General features: G+C 41.4%; 1 pseudogene across 1 annotated transcript; it reads right to left on the bottom strand.

Annotated features, from left to right (window-relative positions):
• Positions 1-865: 865 nt before the first annotated feature.
• On the bottom strand, positions 866-2,873 carry LOC308268028 (protein PHTF1-like; annotated as a pseudogene). The gene is made up of 2 exons: positions 1,392-2,873; positions 866-1,187 (listed from the first exon to the last, which is right to left on the bottom strand). The product of its transcript is annotated as a protein PHTF1-like (transcript).
• Positions 2,874-13,623: the final 10,750 nt, after the last annotated feature.

Genomic DNA, 13,623 nt, shown 5'->3' with positions numbered 1-13,623 from the left:
CCCTAGATTGCCCTAGTATTCTTTATTTCCAGTAAAGTTTTTTTATTTGGATGCAACCTAAAATAGTTTGATCTCTTCGCTAGAGAAAAGAAATCTCCAAATTCTATAGACTATGATAGAAAAGTACTGAATTTGCATATTTCCAATAAAAGATATTTGCTTCATGTTTTGGGCATCTCCCATAGTTAACCAAAAGACTATTTCCAGAAAATATAACTGTCACAGTACTGAAGTGCCCAGAAGAAATTTCCTAACTTAGAAGATTATCTTTGTGTTACCATAACACACACAATCTTTAGCCTTCTAAGTACTCATATTGTTTGAAAACCATGAAAGAACAGATGTTTAGCTTGCAAGCCTGGCAAATAGGACTTGATCCTCTGGAGACAGTGTGCATTACGACTGGCAGAGCCAAGAGCACCTATGTACCTGGATGGAAACGTGGGTATCCCACTGGCTTCTACAGTCATCATCTCTTTTCTCAAAAAGCAGGTGATGATGCCTGCCAGGAGGAGTCCAGGTATATGACTCAGCTCATGACTTAATTTCCCACAGTCTTATACTAAATCCTATAAGATCACTTATTACTCCTGAAACAGCAGAAAGGATAACTACTCTTGTGATATTATAAATTAAGGGATTCATTGTCAATCCATAAAGTCTGAATGGTGTGTCCAGCTCTTTTAACAATCTGGTGGACAGCTTTAAGACATTGTTTACTAGAGTGAGCTGTTCTTTCTTATTCGGCCTTTTTCCATCTTATGATATAAATTAATCTGTTCAGTAAGTAATATGGAAACATTGCTATGTTTCTTGTTGGCTTCAGGCCCCAGTGAGGCCAGGCACAATAATAAAAGCAGTAAATTCCCAGATCAAAAATTTCCAGGAAAAGTTGTATGTCCTTGAAGAACCTGGACACAACAAATTAAAGCAATTGAAAGTGTTAGTAAAAAGACCAAAAAGACAACCACGTGGACTGACCTCTGTGGATCCCGCCTCTTTGGATAGGAATGGAATGATAACCATATTTTAATGTTCTCTACCTTTTTAGGTCTGAATTGAGTTATTTCATATTTCCTAGCTTTCCTGGCAGAAGTAATATGGCTAAAGAGTTTTGTGAATAAAAATATCTGTTTATATGTTCTCTCTGCTACACACATCTTGAAAAAATCCAAGTAAGACACAATCTTTAAAAAAAAAAAACAATTATAGCCGGGCATAGTGGTGCATGCTTATAATCCCCACACTTGGAAGGCAGAGACAGGAGGATCGTGCTGGTTCGAAGCCAGCCCCGCTGGCTTAAGAGACCCTGTTTCCAAAAATAAAAAGTATAAAATAGGTCTGGGAGTATAGCCTGGAGGTAGAAGGGCTTCCAGGAACCCCAGTACCACCAAAAAAAAAAAAACTATAGACAAAATAATAATAGATATAATAGGTGGTGCCCCACAAAAAAAGTGTCAGGATCTCCTCAGATGGAATGGATTTCAGTTGGTCAAAGCTTTTCTCATGGATAAGTCGATGTATAAAAGGAAATAATGCAAATCCAATGGTGACAACATTCCCCGGCATCTGATAACCTACTCCTTGTTGACAGGCATTAACCCAGCTTATGGTGATGCCACTTATTTTCAGCACAGACATATTCATCTTTTAGCACTCATTTCCTTCCCAGATTATTGCTCCAACTCGATCAGAGGCAGGACTTGAGTTCTAAGGCCAGAATAAATGGTTCTGCTAAAAAAACATCTTCTTTGGGGTCATGCTTGGTTGGTCCCTGAGTGAAGGGTGTTCACGTGGGCCCCCTTGCTGTCACTGGTGACAGATGACCGGCACTCTGGGCCATGCAGCAGGTCATCCCACAACATGTCCTCATTCTCAGAGTCATGGTGGCTATTTTCTGAGTCTCTTCTTGACAAGTTGAGGCTCCAAGAGCCACCACTCACACCAGATCTAGAACCCTAGCTGAAAACTGCCCATTCAAACTCGAATTCAGCTACACTATCTGAATCCCAAACTATATGACACCACCTTGTAGTGGTTTTCTTTACCTGAGAGTTTAGGTGCCTTGAAAGGACTGATTTTCTTTTCTTGACTTCACAACCACTGTCACTCGATGCCCCTTCCACACTCCTATGCAATAAGGTCATCTGTGTCACAATCTTCCTCAACTTGACAGATCATCTGAAATCCCATTACCCAAACGCCTATAAGCCTCCCTATGGCACTTTTCTCCATCTGACAGTTTTGCTTTCTCTCTTGTTTGCCACATCCTAATCTCTGGCCGACACTCCCTCTTCTTAATGACAGGGTTAAAGCAACTTGCGTCATTGTCAGTTTCGGTCCCTTTGTTAGATAATAGCTTTATCTCTTTAGTCCTGTTGCCAAAGAGAATCCCTCAAAACCCACCAATAATAGGTGTAGATTCCAAAGTCTCTATTCCTCTGACTTTATCAGAAGAGTTATTATTTTCATTTTCTTGGCTCCCATCCCCATTTACAGTTTTTCATAAATTTCTTCTGCGATTTCCATTGCTTGCAGACAGCCTTGTTATCTGCATGGTCATGATCTGACAGTGGACAGTTCCCATAAGTAGCATACGGTGCAAGGGTCCAAGTACTTTACTTATGTTCACAATGGGCATCATAAGATACAACACAACTGTAATCACTTGTATGAGGTAAAGCTGAAGCAGCCAGACGAAGACCCTCGCAGAGGTGACCTGGATCCACCAGTGGCTGGATAGCGGGAAGGGCAGCATGCACACGAGCTTCTTCCGTGCCAGAGAAATCCACCAGATCTCGGGCTTGGCTTTGGCAAACCTTGAGCCTCTGATTAAGTCAACGCTGATCAAGTCTGGCTTTTATGTGACCCATCCATTTTGGTTTGTTATTGAAGCCCTTAATCTGAGTCTGTTTGATTGACTTTTCCCATATCTGCTGATCATATGCTCCAATCTTCTTTTGATACCATGATATAGCATATCTCTCATTTGAGGCCAACTGTGTCTGCAGCCAAAGAGTAGAATTTCACTGGTGCTCGCTGCGGGGCAGGCAGGTGGGTGGGCGGCGGGGACCCATGCCCCAGTGGCCCAGGCCAGGCCCAGAGGCCGGGGGCCAGGTGGTGGGCCCCCAGGCCGTATGCTCCCCCTGAGGGCACCCAGAAGAAGGCAGTTTGTCCCCACGGACACCACGCCCTCAGAGCCTGGCTACGAGGTCACCAGACACACCATGAAATAAGGAGTGGACTGAAGAGTGGAAGGGCCCTGTCCTGCCCCCCTTCTAGTATTCTTATTTGTCTGTAAACCTTACAATGTCTTCTGATAAGGCCACGTGAGCCTCTGAGAGAATGCTGTAAAGATGTGACTCTTGCAGGGTATTCGAAGGGTATGAATTTTATGGATTGACTTGTTAAGAAAATTCTAATTTTCTGAGGAAGGCTGAGTTGAGTTCAGAGGAGATTCTAATGTGGTTAACCCCTCAGAATTACCATAAACACCTGTGGAAATGTCCACATTTCAAGGCTGTGAATTTGACATGGTCAATACAAGATCTTGAAGGGTGAAACCAGCCCTAACTAATAACTGGATTATGAATGCATTAGAGTTTTCCTAAGAAATGCATTTATGTGCTAAGAGAACAAAAATTAAATTTAAAGGACTAGAGAACAGCATTATATCAACAGAAGTAAGTAGTGATATAAAATTATAATGATATATACTAAAAATGTTACGGAACCATATGCCATGTTACCAGAATATTTTATTTAAACCACATTTCACCACAGGTAACTGCAAATGGGTTGAGGAATACAAGGGCTATTGCCTATTTTTGTGTTGTTTTGACCTAGTTTTGAGGCCTACCTAGAGAACCTTCTAGGACAACAGATTAATTCCACACCTGAAGCCACAGGTGAGCCTTCTGGCATTTTAGTTTGCTGTTTTCTTATCTCCATTTATTCAAGTCTGAGGCCGGTGTGAAAGGAACTACATTTCAACTATAGAACCATGAAAATCAGCATGCTACTAGCTATAGCAAAAGCAGGAAAGGCTCTGGAAGACCCCAAACTTTATATTCTGGAAATTTTTCACTATTTTTTATGTCTGCTAGCTCTCAAGAAAACTTAATGGTCATAATTAGCCTATTTGACCTGCCTAAGATCTTGATCTCTGGAAGCAATACCATCCACAGGACATTTGTCAAAAACAACCAGTCATAATGTTCAACAGTGGGATGTTTATGGGATTGAAAGCATACACCTGTGCAATAAATGAGGTCGAGTAGAGTAAACATCTAGAGAAGAGCAGTGGTAAAGGAGAAGGTCAGGCATAAGATAGAGGCTCAGAGAACCAGGAAGAGTTCTGGAAACACAGAAGGCAAAGGAATAAAAATAAAATGATATTCCATGTTACTTATGGGTCAAAGTGTAATGCCAGGTTTAAGATTACAAAGGAGTACTGTGTCCAAAAAAGTTAGGAGTGGAATGGGTTCTGGGTGGAAAGGATAGTAAGGTTTCACGATGGGCAAAAAATGAGTCTTTGGAAAGCATGAGTAAAAATCTATTCATAAAATTGGACACACATGCATACAATAATGGACCAAGGCAGTAATAGAACCTAGGTAAAGAAGATAGAACCTGGCAGAAGAAAATAGACATAGGGAGGAAAATGAACAAAGATAGGTGAAGGTAGCTGGGGAGGCATGAATGGGCTAAAGTGCACAGGAGACAAGGTCGGGACTCCAGGGTTGTGGGCAATGGATCAGAGGCATGCCTTAGGTTCACGAGGAGCTGCGGATGCCTGCAAGTTGAGCAGTGTGGAATCTGAGCTTGTTTGGTACAGGGGACACAGGGAGTGGGCTGAGTTATTTGATTTGGGAGGCTCTACAGGGCAAGAGGATGGGAGACACATGGGATGGAGTTTGCAAGAAGGAAGAAAAGTGAAGAGGATACAACTGAGATATTTGGAACAGGGAAAACAAGGATATAACTCATAATAGTTACAGAAGGGGGTAAGATCGCATAAAATGGAAGGACTGAGTGCAAGTGGGTAATGATGGAAGTTTAGTGGATTTCTAAATGAGTGGGTTAATAGATGAAGGATGTAGCAAGATGCGCTGATGACAGTGACACTCTTCTAGCTCACGATCCCTCTTCCCTCCAGATCCTGATTCTACTGCATGCACTTCTACTCCACAGCTCTTACTCCGCCTATATCAGCTACACCTGCTGCCGGGACCCTACCCCCACCTTTGCTATAGTATGACACACAGGTGTAGCAGCTGCAAATAGAGCCAATGTCCCTCAAATACCTGGATATTGGGGCTTGGCCTCTGGTCCTTGCTGATTGTGTACTTAGCAGCTGTTTTTTCAAACAGCCCTATATAATAATGACACCTTCTTTGGTGGATCTTCTTGGTTATTTGTCTTTTCAGACCGTTGGCAATTTTAACTGGGTTTTCACATTCCCTATTCGAATAAGCTGTGAAAGTTATTTGTCAGCTTTAGAGTTTGAAAACATTTTGTCGCAGTCTATGACTTGTGTTTCTATTCTCTTACTAGTGTACTTCACCGAGCAGCATATGTAATTTTTTTTCATTGGTACCTTGTAGTATTACATCTTAATGGAGTACAAGATAGTAGAGGCACACATGGACCCATCACTCATTTAGCCCTACCCAATTCCCACCCCATTCCCTCCCCCTCCCTCCTTCTCATGTTTGGCTTAGTGATTAACTTTGATAGGTTTGTGAGTGTACATCATGTACATTAGGAAATTTCCGTCTTCCCTCCCATCCCCCTCAGTTAGGTCATCATATTTGCTCATCTATGGTTTCTCCTTCTTCATCTAGAGCATATGTAATTTGAATAAATTCCAGTTTACTATTTTTTAGGAGCTGTGACTTTGCTGTTGTACGTAAAGTCATGGCCATACCCAAACAACCTGGGTTTCTTCTCTTTTATCTCCTAGTAGTATTACACTTTGTGCATTCCCATTTAAGTCTAGGATTAATTTAGTTGATTTTGCAGAAGGTATAAGGAACAATGGTCCAAGAAAGGATAAACTATTGCATATTCACATATTTCAAATTAACATTTTTAGAGACTGTGATTTTGCTTCTCTATGTAAAGTCATGGCCAAACCCCAAATAATCTGAGTTTTCTTCAATTTTATCTCTTAGTAGTCCTGAGACAAACCAAGATACTCCTTTCAGGCATGACACTGTGTGTGTGTGTGTGTGTGTGTGTGTGTGTGTGTGTGTGTGTGTGTTTATGATACTGGGTATTGAACCTAGAGGCAGTGTACCTATGAGTTGTCTCACTAAGTTCTGGAGAACTTACTACATGTCTGAGACTGGCCCTGAACCTGAAATCTTCCTCTCTCAGCTTCCCAAGCACTGGGATCACAAGTGTGCGCCACTCTGCCTGGCTCAGGCATGACATTTCGAGATGCCAAGTATCACCTCCCTGCAGTTTTCTCCATAGCTAAAGGCAAAATGTGGCCTCATTTTGTGTAAGGGTAAGTTTTAGCCACACAGGCCACCTCTCCGTCTTTGACAAGACTCTCTTAAAGCAAAGTGAGCATGTTTGCCCAGGCATCTATATTTTTAAATGTGGCTCCAGGAGAAGTTTAAATCTCAAATACATCATGCTGGTTAAAGAAGCTGTGGCAGGCTGAAAAGTGAAGCAAAAGACGTTCTTCATCCTTATGAAGATGTGAGTGGGCATACTCTGGATATATATACACATATATGTGGTCTTATATATATGCACATATGTGTGGTCTTACATTAGGAATGTGTAATGCATATATAATGCATATATTGTAACAGTGCATTTGAAGTATGTGTATTTAACCACAAAGTTCTATTTCATGGCTTGGAAACGCAATTTTTAGTGAAGAATAGGTATATCCAAGGTGATGTTGGTAGGTGAAGGAGGGTAATGATGAAACAAGTAGATGCCAAAAAATGCAAAATATGCAAATAGGTACAATAGATCTATAAGATGCAGATGTTGTTTTGCAATCTATCTCTGACCCATAGTCACATGATCCCAAAGGTCCTTGGGTACTGTGTTATTGAAAACGCAGGCAAACATACCCACTTTGCTTTAACAGAGCCTTGTCAATGACTTGGAAGTGTCCTATGTGGTAAAAATTACTCTTACTCAGAGTGAGGCCTGTTCCAGAACCAGGGCCTTCCGTGAGGCAAGGCCGCTGCTGGAGCCAGCGAGGTCTGGATCAGTCCACCGGGTAGCCAGACCACAACTGGGGCCGTCAAGAGTGGGATCGCTATTTGCAACACGGCATGCACAGAGAAATATCGCAGAAAATAAAAATAAGATGCTTCCCCTAATCAGCAAAAACTAGGAGGAAAGGGGCAACAGGAAGTGGTCGAGCTATAGAAAGGGCCCTATAGTGAAGCAATTAAGGTGACCAATCAGAGGGTATGGAATAGGGGAGGATGGAGCCTCTTTAAAACCAGGAGGTACATAAACAAATGTATCAAAGTTAATCACCAAACAAGCATGGGATCGAGGGAGGGGGAGGGAATGGGATGGGGGCTGGATGAGGGCTAATTGGATGATGTGTGCTTGTATATCCTCTCAAGTCTTATATTCCAATGTGATGTATGATTACAATGCACCAATAAAAATAAATTTTAAAAAAAAGTGAGGCCTGTATTTCCTTTGGACATGGGGAGGGCTACAGGGAGGTGATACTTGGAGTCTTGAAATTTCATGCCTGAGAGAAGTATCTTAGTTTGCCTGGGGACTTGGGCATCACACAAGCTAACAAAGTGATTTATTTTGGTGTGTGGGGCCAGGCAGAAACAGGTCAGCTTCTGGAGGACTTGGGACTAAGGTCAGCCACATGGGCAGGGTGCGATATGACTCCAGGAGAGGCTCTGGCATCACAGCTTGAGTGAGCCTCCCTGGTTAGTGGAAAGCTCCTCCCTGTGTTGCTTCTGCTTCTTTCAGCTCATTTTAACCTCAGTTGCCTCCATGTAATAAACTGTTCACCACGAGCACAGCAGTTTTTTGAAAGTGCCATGAACTCTTCTATGGAGCTATTGAAACTGAGGGTGAGTTTGGTAATGCCCAGACTTGCAGATGGGTCAGCAAGATGGTGGTCTAGTGTAGCCAATTTCCCATTAACTTCTCAACTAGCCCCAAAATTTTACAGGGTACTAGATAATGAAAATAGCTTACATTTGCAGAGAAGAAAATACTGAGTTTCACCATAACATTTTATATATCTTCATATGATGATGTCATTACACATTAAGTAAATTTTTCTAGGATATTTCATTTTTCTAGAATATTTTTAGAATATTTCCATTTCTAAATTAGCTAACATTCAATTATGCAAATGAGTTTAATGTTTTCTAAAGTAAATCCACATTATATTCTTCACTTACACTTATTTCATTCTATCTCAAATATTTGGTCTCATTCTGATTTTCCCTTTTGTAATATAAAAATGTAGCCTAGGGACCAAAAATGAAGAATGAACTGGAATTGGGGTATAAGAACTCAGGGGAGGATTAAGTCCAGTGAGACACACAGACCTCTATGCCATTCTCTCATCCCTCCCACTGCAATATTCTTTGCCTCTTTCATGAGACCCAGGCAACCTTTAGGGATCCTGGAAAACTAAGAGCCTTTACAAAACATTTCAACAGTTATTATAAAGTTACTTTCAAGAAACTTATAATTGGTTTTAGTAATTAGCAACTGGGGAAAAAAAGTTTTCCAGTAATGACCTGGGCTCTCCAGATCTACACTGTCATTGTCACTAAAGTGGAAATGATAATTACACTTCTAAGGGGAGGTGATATCACAGAATTACAAATTTTTATCTCAGGGCCCCGCTGCCTTGTTTTCCCTCAGTGCCATCCTTTATGATCCCCACCTGACTCCACCACCTTTCAGGCAAGAAGTGTGGTGAATAATTTTTTTATTTCAGTCTGAAAGGTAGTCAGTTAAAAAAAAAAATTGGGGGAAGTGCTTAAGTGTGGAAACAGAATTTTGAGGTAGAAACAAGTTCAATGCAAAAGTAGATAAGGAAGAGGGTTAATTCCTTCACTAGGAGTTGAGCTAAGCAAAGGAGAAGTGTCACTAGCCTCGTGCCAATTCTTTCTGAGCTACACCCCTAACCCTATTTTTTTAATTCTTTTTTTTTTTTTTTTTTTGCAGGTCTAGGGATGGAACCCAGGGGCATTCGACCTCCAAGCTACATCCACTGCCCTATTTTTTATTCTTTATTTTGAAACAGAGTCTTACTAGGTTGCAGAGGGCCTCACTAAGTAGCTGAGGCTGTCCACGAACCACGATCCTCCTATCTCAGCCTCCCAAATGCTGGGATTACAAGTGCGCGCCACCATGCCCAGCTTTATGCCAATTCTTGATGGCTACATTGTATTTTAACCCCAGTTATTGGGTTATAACCCCAGTTATATAATGAAATCTGACTTCAAACCAGCTTAAGAATGGTGATATTAGATCGGGCATGGTGGCCCACGCTTGTAATCCCTGCGCTAAGGAGGCGGAGACAGGAGGATCGCTCAGGTTCGAAGCCAGCCCCGCTGGCTTGAGACCCTGTTCCCAAATTTTAAAAAAATATAAAATAGGTCTGGGAGTGTAGCCCGGAGATAGAAGGGCTTCCAGAAACCCCAGTACCACGAAGAAGAAGAAGAAGAAGAAGAAGAAGAAGAAGAAGAAGAAGAAGAAGAAGGAGGAGGAGGAGGAGGAGGAGGAGGAGGAGGAGGAGGAGGAGGAGGAGGAGGAGGAGGGGGGGGAGGGGGAGGGGAGGAGGGGGAGGGGAGGAGGGGGAGGGGGAGGAGGGGAAGGGGAAGAAGAAGAAGAAGAAGAAGAAGAAGAAGAAGAAGAAGAAGAAGAAGAAGAAGAAGAAGAGGAGTGGTATTGAAACAAACATGTTCTTCATATTACCTTACATTTTCCCTGAGATCAAAGACACATTCTTTCATTATTATAGAAATTCCATTACTTACCTTTTAAATTGAGATAAAAATACATTCAGAACTAATTTGTTTCCAGATGTGATGACTGAAACCTGTAATCCCAGCACTTGGGAGGCTAAGACAAGATCAAAAGCTGTAAACCATCATACAGAATCTTAGTAAGAGTCTGGTGCATAAATAAAAAATGCTAGAGATGTGGCTCAGTGATAGAACTCTGGATTTAATCCCCAAAGCCACACAAACTCATTAAAAAAAAATTATTTGTTATATAGTGTGGGTTGTGATTGAAGATGTCTTTTTCCACTGTGGCTAGTAAATATTGTTTTAGGAAATATTTGCATTAGTGTACCACATGGCCAACAACTATGATTTAGCTAGCTTTCAGGATTGGGATTTAATTAATTTTATTCACCACACACAACTTTAGTTAAGATTACTGTTATCCTGCCATGGTGACAAAGGCCTGAAATCCCAGTACTTGTGAGACGGAGGCAAAAGGATATCATGTTTGAGGCCAGAGTCCCATAATTTATCAAATCCCTGTTTCAAAAAATAAAATAAAATAAAATAGGAGTGGCTATTCTGTGGCTATAAAAAATTTAATAAACCAATTTTTTTTTTCAGAAGAATGACTGTTGCCACAATTTAAAGGAAAATGTGTTGAATGGCAGAATTACCCCCCAGGGATTTTTTTATAGCCACATGGTGTGGTATGCAGTTGAAGCCACCCCTCCTGGAGAGACTGATGCAGGGGGATAGCTTTATCACAGCATTTGAAGGCAGCCTGGGTAATGTCACAAGACTCTCACTTAAACAATTTTTTTCTCGATGAGTGACTTTATCTCCTTGTGAGTTGGCAAAGGCATCAAGGTGGGCATATTATTGGTGGGCAAAATTTCAGCATATTTCTTCAAAAGTCAGCATTGAATATCAGGCAATAGGACAGTGTACAAAAAATAATTGTATGTCACAAAACATATTCAAAACATCGAAGCCGGGTGTGGTGGCGCACACTTGTAATCCCCGCGCTTGGGAGGCGGAGACAGGAGGATCACGCAGGTTCGAAGCCAGCTGCGCTGGCTTAGGAGACCTTGTTTCCAAATAAAAAATATAAAAAAATAGGTCTGGGAGTGTAGCCCGGAGGTAGAAGGGCTTCCAGGAACCCCAGTACCACCAAAAAAAAAAAAAAAAAATCGATACAAAAACTTTATCAAGAATGACTTTTCTCTGTAAAGTAAAACTTTGTGTGTTTGGGGTTATTTCAGCGAGTTAAACATGGGACTCCCAAGACCATAGTGGAAGTGAAACCATCAAGTTGTTCTCATGCTGGTGTACATTATCCTTGTGATTGTCATCTTTTTTGTTTTTTGTGATACTAGAACTTGAACAACAGGATTCTCCCTTTAAGCTACACCTCCACTCCTATTTTATTTTATTTTATTTTTTTGAAACAGGGATTTGATAAATTATGGGACTCTGGCCTCAAACATGATATCCTTTTGCCTCCGTCTCACAAGTACTGGGATTTCAGGCCTTTGTCACCATGGCAGGATAACAGTAATCTTAATTAAAGTTGTGTGTGGTGAATAAAATTAATTAAATCCCAATCCTGAAAGCTAGCTAAATCATAGTTGTTGGCCATGTGGTACACTAATGCAAATATTTCCTAAAACAAATACAATTAATAAATGATACATAGATATTTTGAAAGGCAATTCTTCATCGATTCCTCATATATATTTATCAATTACCAATAGCTTTTATTCGGGATGCCTTTTTTAATACACGTGAAAAAAAAGGCTTTGTCAACCTCTGGAATAATGGAAAGAATTGTTTTTTTGCACAAGGAATAAAATCAATGTCTCCCTCTAAAGAAAATGATAAAAACAACTTATTTGCAGTTCTTTTTTTTTTTTTTTTTTTTTTTTTTGGTACTGGGGATGAAACCCAGGGGCATTCTAACTCCAAGCTACACTCTCAGCCCTATTTTTTATTTTGAAACAGGGTCCCAATGAGTTGCAAAGAGCCTCACTAAATAGCCAAGGCTGGCTGAGACCCTCGATCCTCCTGTCTCAGCCTCCCAAATGCTGGGATTACAAATGTGCGCCACCCTGCCCAGCTAGTAGTTCTTTTGAAAATATCAGTTTTCTATGCTCAGGGATCTTCAGATGTGATTCACATGTACTACCTGAGCCACTCCAGACTGGAACTGGTGGGGAAAAGTGATGCTGGTACAAAATATTCATGCTGCTTGCTATGTATGAGTGAAGAAGCCTTTTTGTTCCTTTTTTAAATTTAAATTCTTTCTACTGGCTTGCAATAAACATTTTAATAAAAGTGATGTTCACGTGTCGTGCACATAGAGTAACTGCCCGCTATCTGGCAACTTCACAGGGTCTTTTGTCAGGTATTGAAATCCTGCCTCCAGAGTAATCTCAAATGTGAGACTGGGTAACTCTAAAGCTGCCTGAGCCCCACCTTGCTGGCCATGGCATGAAGTGATGATGACGTTTACTTCTGGGGTTGCAGAAAGACAAATAAAAGTTGCAGATCACAGCAAGCACTTACATGTGAGGGGTGTTGGTGATCTTTAAGGATGTGGCCATGATCTTCACCCAGGAGAAATGGAGACAACTGAACATGGCCTAGAAGACTATCCTGGGGAATGATGCCAGAGACCTGTGGGCTCCTGGTCTCACTAGCACACCAGGTTCCAAAACCAGAGTTAACCCACATACTGGAATATTGACAGAGGCCGTGGATAATAAATAGTGGCTTTGCACATAGCACCTGTGCAGATGACAGAGCATAATGTCTCAGACCAAAATGTCTATTGCTTGTTTGGCAGTCTCATCAAGGAAAACCTTGCTTCAAAGAAGTGTGACTTGGGGATCTTCATGGTACCCTTGGTTGGAGCAAGCTGGGGACCAGGAAGGGCTTTGGAAATTACAGAATGGTCAAGGAAAAGTTATTCTGAGAACTATTCTGGAAATAACAGACTGTAAGGTGTTGAATGGGAGACAGATGACAGTTTGCATCCCAGGGTGTTTCAGGAACAAGTCTTTTCATATTTCCTGTATGAATGTGATTCCCAGGAACCATAAAAAGACAACTTTGTTCATGCAAGGACAAACCCCTATTGTAGATAGAAGCCGTGTCCCGGCAAGACCTCAGAAGGATGAGGATGTTCTGCTGAGAGGCCTGGCATGATCTGCACATGGATCAAGTCAGGACAGAAAGAGCTGCAAACAGCTCTGAGTACAGGTAGAACCTCTTTAAGGGTGGATAAGGAAGGAACAGCTGCGTAGGAGGCATGTGAAAGGCAAAGTTCTCATGCTTTGTTTAGTTACCTAGAAATGCAACCAGAAAGTTTAAAGATATCTCCAGCTTGAACGGATTATTTCTTGGCTTGGGCTTCACTGCTTATGCTTCATTAATTGTTCTGTGTAAGAATAAAAGCTATTATGAGATTTGGAGTTTTGCTACATGCCTGAGCTGGCTGTAGCTCTCCACTCCTCTTAAAGACATCTTGCCTGCCGACTCTTTCTCAGCAGCCCTGTTGACCTGCAGACCACCTGCACCCTACAAATGCAAGCAGTGTAGAAAATACTCTAACAGGAAGTGGTATCTTGTTCAACATCAG

This window comes from Muscardinus avellanarius (assembly GCF_963383645.1).
Source record: "Muscardinus avellanarius genome assembly, chromosome: 10".
NCBI classification, from domain to species: Eukaryota; Metazoa; Chordata; class Mammalia; order Rodentia; family Gliridae; genus Muscardinus; species Muscardinus avellanarius.
The sequence above is the reverse complement of the archived record's forward strand: the minus strand, read 5'-3'. Positions and strand labels throughout refer to the sequence as shown.